Consider the following 19,608-nt stretch of genomic DNA (forward strand, 5'->3'; position numbering starts at 1 on the left):
TCTCTCACAATATTCATCCCAAACTTATTCTATCCCTGCTCTCACTCAGCACTCCCTCACATTCACCACACCCTCACACTCACCACACCCTCATACTCACCACACCATCACACTCACCACACCCTCATACTCACCACACCATCACACTCACCACACCCTCACACTCAGCACACCCTCACATCCACCACACCCTTACTTCTACCACACCCTTACACATACCACACCCTTACACTCACCACACCCTCACATTCACCACACCCTCACACTTACCACACCCTCTCACTCACCACACCCTTGCCGTACTTCATCATCACCCCATCTCATTACCATTCTTACCCCACTTCACTCCCTCCCATGCCTCACCTCCCCCTCGACCTCTTCTTACCTCATTACCTCGTTCCATGTCACCTCACTTCACCTCACTCCTTTCCCCTCCTCTCCTTAACCCCTAATTTCACTCATATCATTTCTGTTAAACCCTCACCTCAACCAGCTTCATCTTTCACACTTCTTCCTCATCTTTTCTCTTCATTTTATTCTTCCCTTCTCTTCATTCCCTCATGTCACTCTAGGGCTCACATCATCTTTCATTACCCAAACTCTCATCACTCTATCTCACTCCTAACTCACCTCGTCCCGTCTCACCCGCATCTCATCTCATCATCTCAGTTCACATCATTTCTCATCACAAATCCTAACTCCATATCCTCGCACTCTCACTCTTCCCAGTTCATTCCACATCCCTTCACCCTCACCCTCATTTCACTTCATCTCATTTCACTCCTACTTTCATTCCGTCTCATTCCGTCCTCATTTCACGGCCTTCTTCCTCACTTCATCGCTGACATCACCCCAGTGGCCTCACCTCATCTCACCGAATTCGACCTCATTCCAGTCTTCACCTCATCTCATTCCACCTCACCACACCTCACCTCACCTCACTTCATTCCACCCCACTTCAACTCTCACTTTTTCTCATTCCATCTCATCTCAACTCATTTCATTCCACCTCATCTCACCTCACCTCATCTTATACCACCTCACTTCAGCTCTCACTTCACCTCATGTTTTTCCACCAGATTTTACTTTATCTCATTCCACCTCAGCTCACTTCATTCCACCTCACTTCAGCTCCCACTTCATCTCATTCCAGCCTTCATCTCACATCATTCCACCTCACTTCACCTCTCACTTTATCTTATTCCACCTTTCCTCACTTCATCTCATTCCACATCACTTCAGCTCTTATCTCATTTCATTCCTCTTCACCTCACCTCACTTCAGCTCTCATCTCATCTCATTCCCCACCTCACCTCACCTCATCTCATTCCACCTCACCAACTCCCATCTCAACTCTTTCCACCTCACCTCACCTCACCAAATCTCATTCCACTTCACCAGCTCTCATCTCACCTCATTCCACCTCACCTTACCTCATCCTTATTCCGCCTCACTTCAGGTCTCACACTCTCATTCCACCTTACCTCACCTCATTTCATGCTACCTCACATCAATTCTCATTTCATCTCATTCCACGTCACTTCAGCTCTCACTACATCTCACTACACCTCACCTCACCTCATTGCTCCTCACTTCAACTCTCATCTCATCTAATTCCACCTCACCCTACCTCACCTCATTCCACTTCGTCTCATCTCATTCCACCTCACTTCAGCTCTCATCTCCCCATTCCACCTAACCTCATCCCATCAAATTCCATCTAACCTCACCTCAGCTCATTCCACCTAACTTCATAGCTCACCTCACCTCATCTCATTCCAGCTTACTTCAGCTCTCATTTCATGTTATTTCACCTCACCTCACCTAGCCTTACCTCATTCCACCTCACCTCGCCTCATCTCATTCCTCACTTCATCTTATTCCACCTCACCTCACCTCACCTCATTCCACCTCACTTCACTTAACCTCATTCCACTTCACTTCACTTAACCTCATTCCACCTCACTTCACCTCACCTTATTCAACCTCACTTCACCTTATCTCATTCCACCTCACTTCACCTCACCTCACCTCATTCCACCTCACCTCACCTCACCTCACCTCTCACCTCATTCCACCTCACCTCATTCCACTTCACCTCACCTCACCTCGCCTCACTATGACCTCCCACAGCAAGGACTGGCGGTACAGGTTTTGCTCCGGTCAAGGTGGTTAAACTTTCAGCATAGAAGATAAAAACTTTGGGTGTGGTCAGGTCGCCTAGGATGTGTCTACTCCTGGCATACCTCCTCTCCCCCCTCCCCATACCTCCTCTCCCCCCTCCCCATACCTCCTCTCCCCCCTCCCCATACCTCCTCTCCCCCCTCCCCATACCTCCTCTCCCCCTCACCCACGCCCTCACCCCCCTGCACCCTCACTCTCACCCTCACATTCATTTCCATTCTTATTCTCACCACTAATCATTTTTATTATCATCATCATCACTCTTATTCCCAATCTTACCACCATTCACTCTCATTGTCACTCTTACTCTCATCATCATTCACTCTCATTCTTATTCTTCCTATCACCATCACTCTTACTCTTATTCTCACCATCATTCACTCTGTTACTCATTCTCAGATACCATTTTCACTCATGCATTCTTACATTATCATTCTCACTCTCACCATCATTCTGACTATCACCTTCACCCTTTTCCATTTCCCTTTATCACCTTCGTATCTTCAACCTCCGCTCTTCCTTCACCCTCATTCACTCCTGCATCCTCTCCACTTTCTCTCTCTTCTGTCTTCTTGCAATCTCACTCTCGCTCTTTTCCATCCTCCCTTATCTTCACCTGTCTGTTACATCTTCTCTCTCTCTCTCTCTCTCTCTCTCTCTCTCGCTCTCTCTCTCTAGGATATCCCCCACTCTCTTTCATTCCCCTCCCTCTTCACTTCCCTGTCTTACTTTCCCCGCTCCCCCACTCCGACCCTTCTACTTCTTCACCCTCACTTTATCCCTCTTCCGTCATCAATCACCTTCCGTCTCTCCTCATCACATTCATATCTCTACGTACTTTCACTTCATTTCTTCATCCTCATCTCAGCTTGCATCCTCTCCTTTTCTCTCACCTTCTTCTCCGCCTCTATCATTCCTTTTCTTCCCTTTCACCTTCACTGCTTCCGTCTTCCTTCTCCCGTTTTCTTCGGTCTACTCATTCAACTTTTTCCCTTGCCTTGACTCCTTCTGTTACCGTCTTCCCCTTTCATATTCCCTCTTCCTCCTGAGTTACATTTTTCTTCCTTCACTCCTTGCTCCCAAACTCCCACCCCTTAAACCACCAGCCTCCCCCAGTCTGTTTAATTCTTAGTGACGACCATCATAAGCAATCACTTAGAGGCAGAGGATAGTCACTAACGATGCTTAATATCAACACTGAGAATTGTGATGCTTGGGTCCCGGCCTGGAAATCACGATAATTTTTCTTTCGTAAAAAAAAAAAAAATGTAGAAAGAACAGAATAAGGCACGACTGCACCCTTCTTTGCTTGTCTTTCCTCCAAAAATAAATATTAGTTATGACAGGGAACTAATCGTAAATTTATTTGCTAATCTTTGTCTCTCTCTCCAGTTCCAGAAGGTGCCTGAGGGAGTGAGTGATGTCCCTGGGCCACTTCAAACCTCGCTGTTGTTTCATCCTCCGTCACTTACATCACATTTATAGGTACTTTTCTAGTGGACACAGGAGGCTCTACAGCATCTCTTTAGTGAGTTATATTTTGCACCATCATAATCTCTTGACCCTTGCTGCCATTTCTATAACGAGAACGCATACATATCACTAAAGATAATGAAATGCGCCATATGCGGAAATAAACTGTTAAGAGATGCTCGAGAGACTCCTTACCTGGCGAAAATACAGGCCACTTCGGAACGCCTTCAGTGCTAGGAGGTATTATTTATTTTATTCTTGGTATCTGCAGACAATTATTTTCAGGTACGGCGAGACTTTCTAAACTGGAGGGCTTAATTATAGCCTTCTTTTACCCCTTCACCATCCGAGGTGTCCCCAAAGCCGAACAAAATCGTCTGGAAGCTGTATGAATAAATCAATAAAACAAGTCATTGGATTGAAGGGGTTAAGCAACACCTGGCCTCAGCAATATGTGTCTGGTCTGGATGTGTTCTGCCTTGGCCTCCACATTCCTGCCTCTCCCCCCTGCTTCCTGCCGGCTCTGGCCATAGCCACACCTACGCCTACGATAACAAGTTTACAATCGGGTTTACGCAATGGTCTTCCTAGTTCCTTACTGCCACCAGAGGGCCACGCCACTGGACCGTGGTAGGCCAGGGGTCGTGGTATCGTTTGCAGAGGAGATTGAATATAATCTCACCTTAACTTAGCTCAGATTCTTATTCTTTTTGCAGTTTATTTCACTTTTCTCTATGGCTGAATAATACAATGCTACGGTTCGGCATCCTTTCCATAACACTTCTTCTTGACAAACATCATATTCTTGTGTTAAGCCAAAGGAGAGAAACTGCGAAAGTAGCTAAGGTAATGTGAAAGGAGCATAAAATCTCTCCTTTAGCGATTATTTTCTCTACTACACTTTGCTATGTTCTTGTACGTTGTTTGTGTCGTTGTAACAGTGATCCAAATTGCGTAGAGAACATTAATTTGCCCTATATATATAGAAACAAATGAGTCAGAAAGAAGTAGTGATGGCATTCCTTAGCCTACGATAATAGGAGTCCAGGTGTCTTGGTGAATCGTCCAGCCTATAAAAATACGAACTGGTTAACCCTTCGTAGGCCAGGCCCGTATTTATCTAGGATCTTAACCAGTCTCTAGGATAAACAAGTTGCAACAACAATTAGTTTTTTGCCTACACCGTATTGTTTTTTGTTTTTTATTTTTTTTTTTCACTTCAGTGTTCATTCAAATTGGTGTGTGAGATGTTTGGTAGCTGTGTGAGTAAAAGAGAAAGCAAAAGCAAGTTATCAGGACATCATTTCGGTATGACACTGTATTTCGGGTACTGCCAAGGAGTCATTTATCTAATGATGCGTTACGTGTTTTCTGTGGTAGTCTATTTCTGAGGTTGCTGTTCAGTGAAAGTTGGGTCTATCTGTTTATATTCAATTCGTTAATGCCCCATCAGGAGCCAGAGGCCCAGACATTTAAGGAGAGACCAGTGCCTCGTCCCTTAATGGCAACATATGATCAATAAGTTCTAACCACTTTTTGAATGTAAACCACTATAGACCATAACCAGTTGGGGTACCTTAACCCACTAAGCCACTTGGCGTCAGTTTAGTTATATGGTTGCCACCGACTGAAATAAATGGTTTCTTGGGATTTCTCAAAGTGAAGTGATTACTATAAGGGTCATATTTTGGTGTTATCAGAAAGAAACACCAAAACAGTAAATAAAACTGAATGGTATTATACAACAAAGTCATTCCAGCTTCACTTCTATGATCTTATTAGGCTGTAGAGTTTCACTGACAAGGTTAAAAGAGATGCTAGTTTTCCTGCACTTGTGCAAAATTCTGACAGAAGCTTCTCCAGTAAGAGAGTAAATGAAGCAGAGGCGTAATCTTCCCATGCAGCGCCACGACTACCAGTCACACCAATCGGTCACACTTAACACTTCAGCTCGAGTTCTTCATCTGTATTCTTGTTGTCTCCTGGCGGTTATATTCATCTTTAGAGAGAGAAATTTTGTAGACAAGTGGTTAAAAACAGTCGCCATTAACCCTTTCACAACTACACGTTTCTCCTACGCTAAATTAATTGTCTGGAAAAAAGAAACCTAAGTAACATGTGGCACTGGCAGGACTGAAGACATTAACATTATTGTGACCTATGAGGAATGACAGTTTTCAATATGTACTCGTATACCATCGGGTTAATTAAACAGCTCTATGGAAAATGTCTCGTAGCACTGATTTAAACTCTCTGCTGCCGCCATTGCAATAGACTGGGGTGTGGGAATCTGAAAGTAAACATGGCGATGTGTGGTGGCCTCACATCTTTTATATCCGCAGTGACGAGGTGGTTACGAGACCTTCTAATTAGTGGTGTTACTGAACCCGATGGCATTTTGTAATTGTTGTGACCACCATATTACAGTGTTCTCTAATGTGTACCATGACAACGGAAAATATTCCTGCATCTGCGTATATTTCTAGACAAACAGCAAATCTGATGGCAAGCGTCACGTTAGATCTGCAGATGTAGTGGCCAGTGTCAGCAGCTGTATCCGTGTGCAAAATGAAGCTCGTCATTTAACACCTTACGGCTGGATAAAGCATTGTATTTTTTTTTTTTCTACCAGGCAATTTTATCCAACTTATAAATGATCTTTGGTAGCGGCGAGGTTTATTAAAGTTACATCTACCCTCTCCAGATCGAAAAGTCACCCCTAAACTGAATAAAATCGACTGGAGATAGCGAGGACATACTAAAAGGAAGCGTCACCGGCTTCTAGGAGTTAACACTTTCAGGTTTTGGGCATACACCCTCTGCTGAAAAAAAAAAAAAAGTCTGACAGATAGAAAATAAAGGTCGCGAGTATGAAAGGGTTAAGTGCCTCTACATCTTGGATAAAGAGTTAATCGATATATATAACCAAATTTTGGCTCCCGGTGGTTTAGTGGGTAATTTTTGTGCTCCAATCGGATTGAACCGGTGAAGGTTTGTATCCAAGGGATGGTTGGGGTTGATTGCTCACGTAATACCACTCAGGGATGAGTGAGACTGGTCACTCTCATCTTAAATGTCGGGACCAGCTGCCTAGCCCCGGGCTCCTACGCTCCTCATGGGGCAATGTAGGATTTGATGATGGATGGATATATATATATATATATATATATATATATATATATATATATATATATATATATATATATATATATATATATTGTGGTAGGTGGGGGCGCTCACCATCCACTCACTCGATGTAGTGCTGCTGTCGGGTGTCTGCCCTTTCCTCTCCTCCATCCTTCTTTCCTTCCATCCTCTTCTGTCTTCCTTTCCTTCATTCTTTCCTTGTCCTTCTGCCTACGGTTAACTTTACACTCCCTCTTCTGTCTTTCTTTCCTTCATTCTTTCCTCTTCCTTCTGCCTGTGGGTGACTCTACACTGAGTGACAAGCCAAATGGTTTTCTGTACACAAGGAAACCATTTACTCCCTGGGTGGTAACCATATAACCAAATTTTGGCGCCTGGTGGTTTAGTGGGTAATTATGGCACTCCAATCGGATTGATCGGGTGAAGGTTTATATCCAAGGGATGGTTGGGGTTGATTACTCATGTAATGCCACTCAGGGATGAGTGAGGCTGGTCACTCACATCTTAAATGTCGGGACGAACTGCCTAGCCCCGGGCTCCTACGCTTCTCATGGGGCAATGTAGGATTGGATGATGGATGGATATATATATATATATATATATATATATATATATAAAGTGTGATCCGTCCTGAAGTTCGTGTGCTTTCCGCTATAATTCCCTCCCTAAATATTAAGTGTCGTCTTTCCTCATACCAGTACCACCCGCCTTCAGGCTAGATAGTCCTTCATGGCGCCTATGTACCGAAGCTTTTAAGGTTCTGACTCTAAAGTCATGCAGTTTATCAAATAAAATTGTCCAATTCCCCCCCCCCCAAAAAAAAAAAAAAAAAAAAAGGCAATGATATAAATGCTAAATTTTAAAAGTAGGACGACAATAGCAGGTCAGGTCCTTAGCAGAACTGATAACGAATGAACTTAGGTGATCAACCAGAGATGGAATGGGAGGAAGAGGTAAGTTTAGAGAGAAAATGAAAGGGATATTTAAATTTACTAGGCAGCGAAAGAACAGGCTAATTATTGACAGGTGAAACAGGTGGAAGTTAGAGATGCCTTTGTTCTGTAATGGACTCTCAAATGATGATGATGATGATGATGATGATGATGATGAACACACGATACACTGCTCTAGCTGGAGTACAACAGAAAAGGCTTAAAAATTATTGGCAAACCCTTCTCACAAACAGGACACTCACAAAACCTCAACAAGCTGTAGTACTGAATAAATTGCATGCTGTAAGTGAAATTGTCTCTGCGTTAAAGTTGTGCAAATATCGCCAAGTGTTGCTGAGTCACACTCCCTGGAATCTAGTGAGTGGTGCTGGATTTGCCACGGTATTCAGAGTGACTCGTAACCCATCCTTACCAGCAGCAGTGTATATTTTCAGGAATCACTGTGACTGCTGTCTTTTTACACTTTCTTATTCACTATATTATTAACACTTTCTTATTCACTAAACATCGATTTTGAGATGTGACAACTGTATAAAGAAGGCAGAAGCATCAACAACCCGCCCTTTACACCAGCTTAACCCAGAAGTGTTTATAAATATGGAGTCTGCGTAACCTTGTCCTGCCCTACACTTGGAGTGATGTGCATAGGGTTCCGAAAATCAGACCAATGTGACCTTCACCCACTAATGACTACGTATCTCAATTCCACACTAACTAACTGGCAAAACGAAGTACAGACAACAAGTGTGTAGAGATAACAGCAAGCATGTAGGGATAACAGCAAGTGTGTAGAGATAACAGCAAGTGTGTAGAGATAACAGCAGCAAGTGTGTAGAGATAACAGCAAGTGTCCAGAGATAACAGCAAGTGTGTAGAGGGAACAGCAAGTGTGTAGACATAACAGCAAGTATGTAGATAACAGCTAGTGTGTAGAGATAACAGCAAGAATGTAGACATAACAGCAAGTGTGTAGAGATAACAGCAAGTGTGTAGAGAGAACAGCAAGTGTGTAGAGATAACAGCAAGTGTGTAGAGAGAACAGCAAGTGTGTAGAGAGAACAGCAAGTGTGTAGAGATAACAGCAAGTGTGTAGAGAGAACAGCAAGTGTGTAGAGAGAACAGCAAGTGAGTACAAACGTAATAGCCCAAGAGTCTCATTCATAAAAGCTCCAAACACACAAAAGCTCCTAACAAACAAAAGCTCCTAACAAACAAAAGCTCCTAACAAAAGCTCCTAACAAACAAAAGCTCCTAACAAAAGCTCCTAACAAACAAAAGCTCCAAACAAATAAGAGCTCCCAACAAAAGCTCCTAACAAATAAAAGCTCCCAACAAAAGCTCCTAACCAACAAAAGCTCCTAACAAACAAAAGCTCCTAACAAACAAAAGCTCCTAACAAACAAAAGCTCCTAACAAACAAAAGCTCCTAACAAACAAAAGCTCCTAACAAACAAAAGCTCCTAACAAACAAAAGCTCCTAACAAACAAAAATATCCAAAAAAGTAGATTATTGTTAGAAGTCATTTGTTGGCTCCACTTTTTTCATTCCTTTTTTATATTCTTTTTATTTCATGCTTTATCATTGACTCTGGTGTGATTATGAAGCTGTATGGCTGAAGATAGCAGCACACACACACACACACACACACACACACACACACACACACACACACACACACACACACACACACACGATGATAAACACACCTTAACCCCTTCAGTCCCATGACATATTTTGTATTTTCTTTCTTGTAACCTCCTTAAGGGGTTTCAAAGTCCCCATTAACCCCTTTCCTATCCTGATTACTCTAGCTTGAATAAAACCGTGTGAATGAAACAATGATAAATAAATAAATAAGTAATAAATAAAATCGTCTCCAGCACCAAGGGGAGGAATGGCACCCTTAACACTTTCAATTCGATGCTATATTTTTCCATATTATTTAGACCAGGAGCCTTTGTTCAGCTTAGCACAGGTCCTTGGTTTCGGGGTGGAGAGGCAGTCTTTATCTTAGCCCTGTAGCTCGAAAAGTCTCCCCTAATCTGAATAAAATCGTCTGGAGATGTCAAAATACATACATACAATCATACATGCCTACAAACCTGGGCTCACAGATAAATAAAAGACAAAAATAAATTAGATGCTGTCACTGGAATCTTGGGGGTTAAACGCACCGAAAACAAAACAAAAAAAAAGTTAAGGATACGCAGCCAGCATCGTGTTTGGACAGTCATGACGCCTCCAAGCTGACAGGCGGCGTGAGATGGCCAGACACAAGCTCTCGTAAAACACCTGCTTCACTCCAGAACGTAACCTTGCGCCTGACCTTGACCTTTCATGACCATTTCGCAAAAGTTAGTCGGGTCAGGCCAGGCTGGGGAAGTGGGTGCCATCCATCTTAGTACTTCCCCCGTGGCCATCACCGGGGTATGGGCGGGGCTCTATTCATATATTTTTCTTTCTTTTTTTTTTACATTTTTTGGGGTGGGGGGGTTCTAATGCATCAATCAGGTGTTACTCGTGATGTAAACGGAAGGAGAGGTATTGAAAAGTGACTCTGCAATAGCTCCACATCCCCTGACTATTGCTTTACCACCAAGAACCCTTCTAACACTAAAGCGACAATTAAAGAGACATGAATGCGATGTTGGGAAGCACTAAGGATGTTGAATGAGCCCTAATGCTGTTAATTCCTTCAATCCCATGTTGTATCTTTATCTAATTCCTTGTTGCTTCCAGGTGATTGCAGTCAGATTAGGAGCGTACCTTCGCACTAAAATGTTAATGAAGACTTTATCTGTCTCTAGAAAGCGAAATCTCTCCTGTTCTGAACTTAAGGGTCTGGAATTGACAAAAATAAACTAAAACAGCCCCTAATACCTTCCCTCTGTGTGTGTGTGTGTGTGTGTGTGTGTGTGTGTGTGTGTGTGTGTGTGTGTGTGTGTCCGCGCCATCTGGGTCAAGTGTGTTATAAAAAAGGCTGATTCGCTCAACCGTGTTTGGAAGGAGGGATAATCTGTGTACAGGCGGACACCTCTTACTAACCCCTCCCTCTCCCTCTCCCTCTCTCTCTTACTTTCTCTCTCTCTCTCTCTCTCTTTGCTTTTTCTTGATGCTGTTTCCACCTTTTTTTTTCTTTTCTTAAACATGAACACTTAATTTCTTTTCCAGATACCACAAGACAACACGACCCTAAAGGAGCCAAACTTTCGCCCTCCTCTACTTTCTCTGTCATCGCGGGAGCCATAACAGGGCATCTGAAGGGCAGTGAAGGACGACTAAAGTAAATTACCTAAATATATCATAAGGTACCGGCATTAATGTATATGAAAATCGGGGTTCTGTCCTCTTAGTGCCATTTCTCATTAAAAGAACACACACACACACACACACACACACACACACACACACACACACACACACACACACACACACACACACACACACACACACACACACACACACACAATGTCAGCTACAGTGAGGTTATGTGGACAGTTATTGCGGAGATTAAACACAGTAAGCGAAAAACCAGACTCCATCCATCCTGCTATCTTCCTTTATCCCTTACGTTCGATTAAGTATTTTCCAAGTTCGTTCTTACTACCACCAAGCAATTTTATTCAACCTGACAGACTCTAGCAGTGAAAGAAAGGAATTTATAAAGACTATCTAATCCCCTCTGTTAAAAAAGTAAATCCTAAGCAGAATACAATCGTTTGGCTATAGCAAGATTAATCTACCTGTCTTTGTATCTCTCTATCTATCTATCTATCTGTCTGTTTATCTATCTATCTATATAATGCATAATAGAACTAAAGGGGTTAATAAAGTCATGTGGTCAGTCAGCGAGGGAACCAACAGAGTAGGCGAAAATTTAAACTACACTCTGTTGCCTTGCTTCGATAATTATGAGTATTTGAGGATGAGTAAAAATAAACTCATTCTCGGCTAAAATGAGGAGGTTGTGTGGCAAATGAAGCGAGAAAATGATACCCGTGGCAAACTGAAAGCATGCAACCTGCTACGTCTTCCTGGGTGGAGCAGCTTGTCCATTTGAGAGCATGTACGACTTTATGCCTAGTTCAGCGGGCATTGTGAGCAGAAGAGATAGGAATTCGGTAACAGTTGCGACATTGTGCATACTGTAATTCGTTATATAAAGAAAGATGTTAATAATAATAATAATAATAATAATAATAATAATAATAATGATTATAATAATGTTTTTTAAGACCTTATACAGAACAATATGACGATGACAATTGCTTTACACATTGCTCCTCAGTTATCATGTCAGAATATTTGCTAGCACTTAATATATATATATATATATATATATATATATATATATATATATATATATCTATCTATCTATCTATCTATCTATCTATCTATCTATCTATCTATCTATCTATCTATCTATCTATCTATATATATATATATATATGTATATATTGTCAAGTTGCGGATAATACATATCATGACCAACGCAAAGGTAAATTATATATCCAACCACAGGCGACATGAATCAAGCCAAATAATACGTTCCGCCTGAGTCTGTTGTTAGAAGTGAATTTAGTTTGCGCCGGGTGACAGCCAAATTCCCGATGTTATCTGATGCTACGCCACTCACACCACGTAAAAACTTCAGGGTCGAATGTAGGACGGGAAGCGGCGAATGAGGAGGAAACTAGACCTAACTCTCACCTGATTACCACCAGAGCTGATTGTTATGATGAAAAATTGGCTAGGAAGGAGCACTAATTGGCTTTTGTGGTAAGATAGTGTGTTAGTTATGCCTATCTTCAATATCCTGTTAATGAAGCCAAGCCAGACTTACAGACTTGAATTACTATTGATGAGAATGCTTGGGCAACTGATGGCTTCTTCACAGTGCCAATCATGAAAATCTTGCTGAGTAATGATGCTATACTTACTTGATTTTCTCCGTAGATAAACATCATGGATTGTTGATTGGCTCCTGATTTGGCTAAGTTGGCGTGCTTTATTAATTGGTTTCTTCATTAGTTTGTGGGCAGATGGTTACAATTTCTTAACATACTGGATTATCAGACTTGGCTTTTTCTTAATTTACTCTAGAGCTGAATAATATGGCAAATAATTCCAGAAAGAATACAACACTTCCTTGTTCACCGAATAATTAGGGTATGTGTTAAGTTACTGTTTGGTTGTGTAACTAAAGCAATTCCAGTTTGATCAAATGAGGAAGCCAAGATTGCATTCATTTCGCCAAGGCAAAGAAACGAATTAATTATGCTGACCACAGCAAGAGGTGAATGCATAAGGTGGGCGAGATAAAACTAAGGATAATTACAACATTATCAGTACACTTGGCAAGGAGACACACTGCCAACACTTACACTAAGCTACTAACTGGAGTAAAAAGGTCAAGGCGAAGGTGTAAAAAATGAGGAGTGCAGGTTTCCACACAGAATCTGAAAAGGTTAATGAAGACAGACTAGAAGACATCTTAGCCCCTTGAAACCGAGGACGTCTTGTTTATTTTGTTTAGGTTGACCCTTTGGCTTAGATATCCCTACTTTCTATTATATTTATATTAACGTCAGATGATTCTACATTGCTCAAGAGAATCGTAGGACACACACACACACACACACACACACACACACACACACACACACACACACACACACACACACACACACTCCCTCTCTCTCTCTCTCTCTCTCTCTCTCTCTTAGTTAACCCCTTAAACCCAAGGACATATTTACAACCACTCCGTTAACGCATTTTACATTCTTTTACCGCTGCCACCAATTTAATTAGGTTTTGGAGAGGCTTTTCGACCTGGAGGCGTTAAATAAATTCTTCATTAATCCCTTCACTACAAGAGGTCGGCCCTGAGCTGAATAAAATCGTCTGATGGTAGGAAGAATTAAAAAAAAAAAAACGGACTAAAGGAACTAATTATATTCTCGTCGATTTTATTCATCTTGGAAAATACGTCCTTGCTGACTCAAAATTCTATAGACGTTTTATCTTAATTGGCCCAGATTTTTGTCCTCTTGTAACTTATTCTATGCATCTCAGTAGTAGAATAAGATAATACTTTCGCTCTATATCCTTTCCACAGCACTTCTTCATGACTTGCATAATTTTCTAGTGTTAGTTTCTTTACACAACTCAGTGTTCAAGATGGAGGGATAACAATTTTAGGCCAGGTTAGAGTGAATAGGGTCTAGTATCGCATATAGGAGGAATTTTATCAATGGCACATACATATTACAAGGTCGATCATAATACTGGTCTCATCTAAATTTTCCCCATAACATGCTGCCGTTTAGAGAAATTCTGGTTCCTTTCAATCCTATGACGTATTTTCATTTTATTATTATTATTTTTATTCATTTTATTCTTGCAGTGTCTAAGCGACTTTTTTTTTTAGCCAAGGCCAGGTAGAGCCTCGACTAACCCCTTCACTAGAAACCTCATGTGAATAAAATCGTCTGGAGGAGGCAGGTGTAAAAAGAGATGTAACCGCAGTGATGGGGCCAATTGTCACCTTAGGATGATGATCTTGCCTGACACCGCATTGCACACTGACGCTTATTTTTGGCTGCTTGACTCTCTCTTAATTTGTGCTTAAGCTGAGTAAAATCGTCTGGCGGTTGCAAGAATAGAACTGTTTAGGGACACGAGTATAAAAAAGATAATCGCACTGATAGGGTCAATGAAGACTGCTTAAGTTTATCTTGGGCTGAATTCAATGGTCTGGGAAAACATAATCGCAGTGAAGCATAACCGTGAAAAAAAAAAAATGTAAAAGACTCAGAGACAAGAAGGGGACGAAAAAAGACGGAAATGTTTGAGGACGATGGATCTGAGTAGGTGATGGGATGGAATGGGAAAGGATGGGATAGGATAGGATGGGATGGGATAGGATGGGATGGAGTTGGATGGGATGGGATGGTATAGGATGGAATAACAGATGACCCGGCTTGTGTGTGAAGGACTTTGCATGGTAATTGAGATCTTTGTTGTTGCTGGTATAGGAGGAACCGTGGCAACTTTCCCTCAGCGATTTGATTTGCACATGACACCTCTGCACTGTCTTATGTGTTATTTGTTTCTTTTTACGGTGGACGTTGTTTGCATCAGGAGTATACAAGAGGTTACGATGACTTGATAATGTAAAGTAAGTCACTAAAGGGGAGGTGCAAAGAAGTCCCCAAACTCAGCGAGGATACAGTCCACACACATAATAAACTTAAATGATCACATAACCCCTTCCTCTCTCTCTCTCTCTCTCTCTCTCTCTCTCTCTCTCTCTCTCTCTCTCTCTCTCAGTAGTCGTCACCCTCACCACCACCACCAGCTCCCATCACCTGCAGTACCTCCATACCCAGTAATTTCCGGGCCACACCTGTTTCATCGCACCTTGGCACACTTTCCCGTCTTATCCCGTCATCTAGTTCTCGGCATCGTCCTCTGCCTCCTTCTCTTGGTGGTAATTATAGTGCTTCATTAGAACGGGTTTTGTGAAACAGTTGATTACTCTGTAGGTTTTTAATGCATTGTTATTGTTATTATTACTCGCGTTATTATCATTATTATTATTATTATTGTTGTTGTTGTTATTGATGTTACTACTACAACTACTACTACTACTTTTATATTATTATGATTATTTTTATTATTATTATTATTATTATTATGATGATGATGATGATTATTATTATAGCACTGACTAAGTTATGCATTTTAAACTGCATTCGTATCAAAGATGGGGAAACGATGTGTAGATCACAGAATCTCCCCTCAGATCTCAAACTCAGAGTGCCATCAGCCCTAATGACCCCACTGTGCCGTCAAGAGGCATAAATTTATTGGAAGAGATATCAAAACTGGCTATTTTCTTGTCTGTCTCAGTTATACCTTAAAATATTACATTCATTGGCGTCAGAACATCCTCTCAGTTCTCTAGATCTCGTATTATACTAAAAGACTAATTTACAATGGTCTTGTGAGCAATATGATTCACTGGCTATAACTCGAAAATTACCAGTTTTGACAGTAATCATGGGTGTGTGTGTGTGTGTGTGTGTGTGTGTGTGTGTGTGTGTGTGTGTGTGTGTGTGTGTGTGTGTGTGTGAGAGAGAGAGAGAGAGAGAGAGAGAGAGAGAGGTGTCATACCCTTTAATAGTGTTCCTTTATAACTTTATGTACTATTTGTATTTTTACTATTGTTTTTTAATATTTCTAGTATGAAGCTCTTTACGTACTTCTCTCTCTCTCTTTCTCTCTCTCTCTCTCTCTCTCTGTATGTATCGCTGGTCATCAGTATTATTTTATCTTAGTCTCTCCATCTATCATTCGTTGTGTAAAACAATCAAAACAATTTACCTGGCATTTTTATCATTTCGTCCACTTTCATTGTTTTACAAGTCCCTAGCGTTGAGAAGCATCTGTTTCAAGGTTATCAAGAAAAAACCTTACAAAATTAATACGAACATCTTATTTAGTACATTATCCTATCAGACAAAAATCAGCTTACCTCATAAGTTATGCTATCTTCGTTATCAATACAAGCGTGGGCAAGGAGTTCCAACTTTATCTGATCTTAGTATCTATGACTTTCAATAACTGATAAACGAGAAATGTAAGTGTTATCACGTCTCAGTATAGATGGTCAGGGTTGGCTCCATGAATGTATAAAAGTGTATTACATAACGATAATATTTTCGTCTTATCAATTCCTCCAGTCACATATCCCCCCCCCCTCTCTCTCTCTCTCTCTCTCTCTCTCTCTCTCTCTCGTCAGTGTTGCAATGCTCTCACTCATCATCTCACCATTAGGCTGGACACTGTTGTCCAATTGTGACAGGCTGTCTTTCCCTTTACCAGGGACCAGTGGCACTAAAACATCCATGTACTCTCTCTCTCTCTCTTGACCTCTAATGCAAGTACTGTCGTAGTTATTCTGTCTGGTTTGTACAGTACATAACTCGTTATTGTTGGGCATTCGACTCTGGGCATAGGCTACGAGGCCCGTTCTCGAGGTCCAGTCAACCTACGGCCAAGCAACAGAAGGCGAATTCCCTTCAGTCTCCACACGTCACCTGGCACTTAGGCACCAATACCCGCTATCTATAATGTATATGCTGGGGATATCACATTCAGACGTTGTACCATAGCATTATTAAAGATTTTTTTATGGCATATCGGTGAGGCCATATCGAAGAGCACTGAACACTGCGATACCGAATTCTTATGCATTTTTATAATTTTCCCTGGAACAGTCGGGATCAACCCACGACCAAACAATGCCCAGCCTACCACTCTGTCCACCACATAATCACCTTCCTCGGCTGGCCACCTCTGAACGTCATCTTTATTCTTTATGTTATTCTAGCACATACCATCAGTCTTATAATATGTGCCTAAGCATCTGGGGCTCCGTCTTTGATGCCTTTCTTTACAAAATATGTAAAAATGTATTGTCTCTGATCCTCATGTCCAGGGATAGGAAGGCACAAAAACTGTATATTTAATCTGGAGTGTTGCGTGCCCCTGCCTTCAGCCACTAAATTACTTCATGATCGTGGAAATATACAGACGGCTGTGTCCTACTGTGACCTTCTACTGATGTTTTAATTTATCCATATACTGTATATTCCCTGCAGAGAAAAACAATAGGAGGTAAAGATACGTGTGTGTGTGTGTGTGTGTGTGTGTGTGTGTGTGTGTGTGTATTTACGTCTTACGCCTCACCTGCCTCCACACCACATTCCTTACCACTCCACTAACTCGCCTATCTACCCCTTCACGTCACATCAGGGGCACTTCTGGGGTAACTTAAATATATAGATCTTACTCTAAAATTAAGCCCCACTATTATCGTCTAATCTTCACTTCCGTAAGACCGTGATGGTACAAATATGCTGTCATCCATTTTTTTTAATTATTATTCTTGCATTACACATTTTTCTTTGACTGCTCAACGCTCCAACTTTCCTTCTTTCTTGTACCTCGTCCCTTAATTAATACTTTATACTACTGGACTGTCTTTCGCACTGTCTCAAAAAACTTGTCCGCGCTCACATTCTCCATATCAGCACTATTTATTGTTTTCACCTCACAAATCTTCCATGCATCTTCCGAAATTTGCTCATGCCTGAATTTCCCTCTGTATTGCAACTTCCACAGAGATTATGAAATTCCTCTGTTAGATTCAGTGATTTCCATATCACTTCTCAGCATGGTATCATCTATTTAATCATACCAACAGATTATGCTAATTGATGATAACGTAACACTACACAACATCGAGGCGGGACAGGATAACCTTCAATAAGCGAATGCTAAGGTGATGTACTGTGATAAAAAGATGCTTGAGTGATTTTAGCGCGCGGCAAGTGCTTAAGAATATTGCGTAGTGCTGTCTGTCTGTCTGTCCGTCTCATCATCATCATCATCATCACTGAGCATTTTATGGCACTGACCATTTTATTCGTGGAAGGCAGGAAGAGAAGCAAGCATAGTGATTTTTTTTATAACATTCTAAGGATTAACCGGATCGCACTAAACTAGACCTCGAGCTTTGGGTCTATGCCATCATCGTAAAAAGTTGGACGCAGCCAAAAACGAAAACAAGAGGCAGGACGGACAGGAAGGAACGTTGTGTGAGGGTTGGCGATGGGAGTCGGGGCGAGGTGTGCGAATCGGGTGTGGGGGTGAGGGTGGAGGTGGGATGTGGATGTGGGTGTGGGTGTGGGGTGTGCGGGTGTGGGGAGAGCTAACAACTGCGGTGGGTCATTAGCTTCTTGGTGCTGATAAGGATCCGGGGAGCCTCTCGTCACGCTAACATTCCCAGCATTACAACCATCTCGAGGAGGAACTTCCACATCATCTCATATTCTTTTGTTTTTTTCAGTCCGGCTTGCATGTCATGCATGTCTTTCATTTGCATTCCAGACAGAAATAGAACTTGTTCATCTGATTTAAGATAAAACCAGTTTTTGGTCCAAGACAGTCCGAAAATAGAATCCATGTCGAATATGAGATATCCTTTGTCGGGATTAAATCGGAAACAAGGTAAGATTTGCCTTACTGATTGTCTGCGGCAAAATACACACACCAGTGACCTACTACCAGGATGGTATCTTGTGAAGGGAGAAAGGTTGAGATAATCAAAAGAAGTGTGCAAGTTGACCCTCAAATGAGCCATGGGTAATGATCACAAGAGGCAATCTGACTGATCCCAGGGTGGCAACAACGAGGCAGGATGTGAGACTGTCATGCAATCTGCCCGAGGTGCAAGCAACATTGCACACCACACTGACATGAAATCCGGGGTCAGGACAGAAATTTGACTGTGAATTGTACCTCAGCTGAAGTCAGAAAAATTATAAACGTCATCTGAAGGATAAAATTGTGTGCTTTCTTAAAAATAAAAGTATCGTCATGAATGCGTCGCCAGACACACTCAAGTGGGGTTTTACTCCTCCAGCACCGAAGGAAAAAGTAAAGCTTCCTTCAGCTTTTCTTCGGAATTGGTATATCGTAAATCTGTCATAGCCTAGTTTCAAACTAGTTTTGCTATTTTGATGAATGGGTGAAATATAAAGAACATTAACGCAATGATAGGGACACATGACACGGGGCTTAATTATGTTTCTACTCAGAATTTCTCTTTCTAAGCGCCCCTATAGGTGGGTTATATGAAGAGCCGATGTAATATTAAGCTAAAAATAAAAATGTCTCCAGACCTAAATATGCAATTACATGACACAAACCTGTTCCAGTGTTGTTTTGGTTTACCTCACCACTTATTAATTGGTAAATGGGGATAGCACTCTTGTTGAC

This window comes from Coenobita brevimanus, chromosome 110 (assembly GCF_032717465.1).
Source record: "Coenobita brevimanus isolate Jiangsu-jjx chromosome 110, ASM3271746v2, whole genome shotgun sequence".
Taxonomy (NCBI): Eukaryota; Metazoa; Arthropoda; class Malacostraca; order Decapoda; family Coenobitidae; genus Coenobita; species Coenobita brevimanus.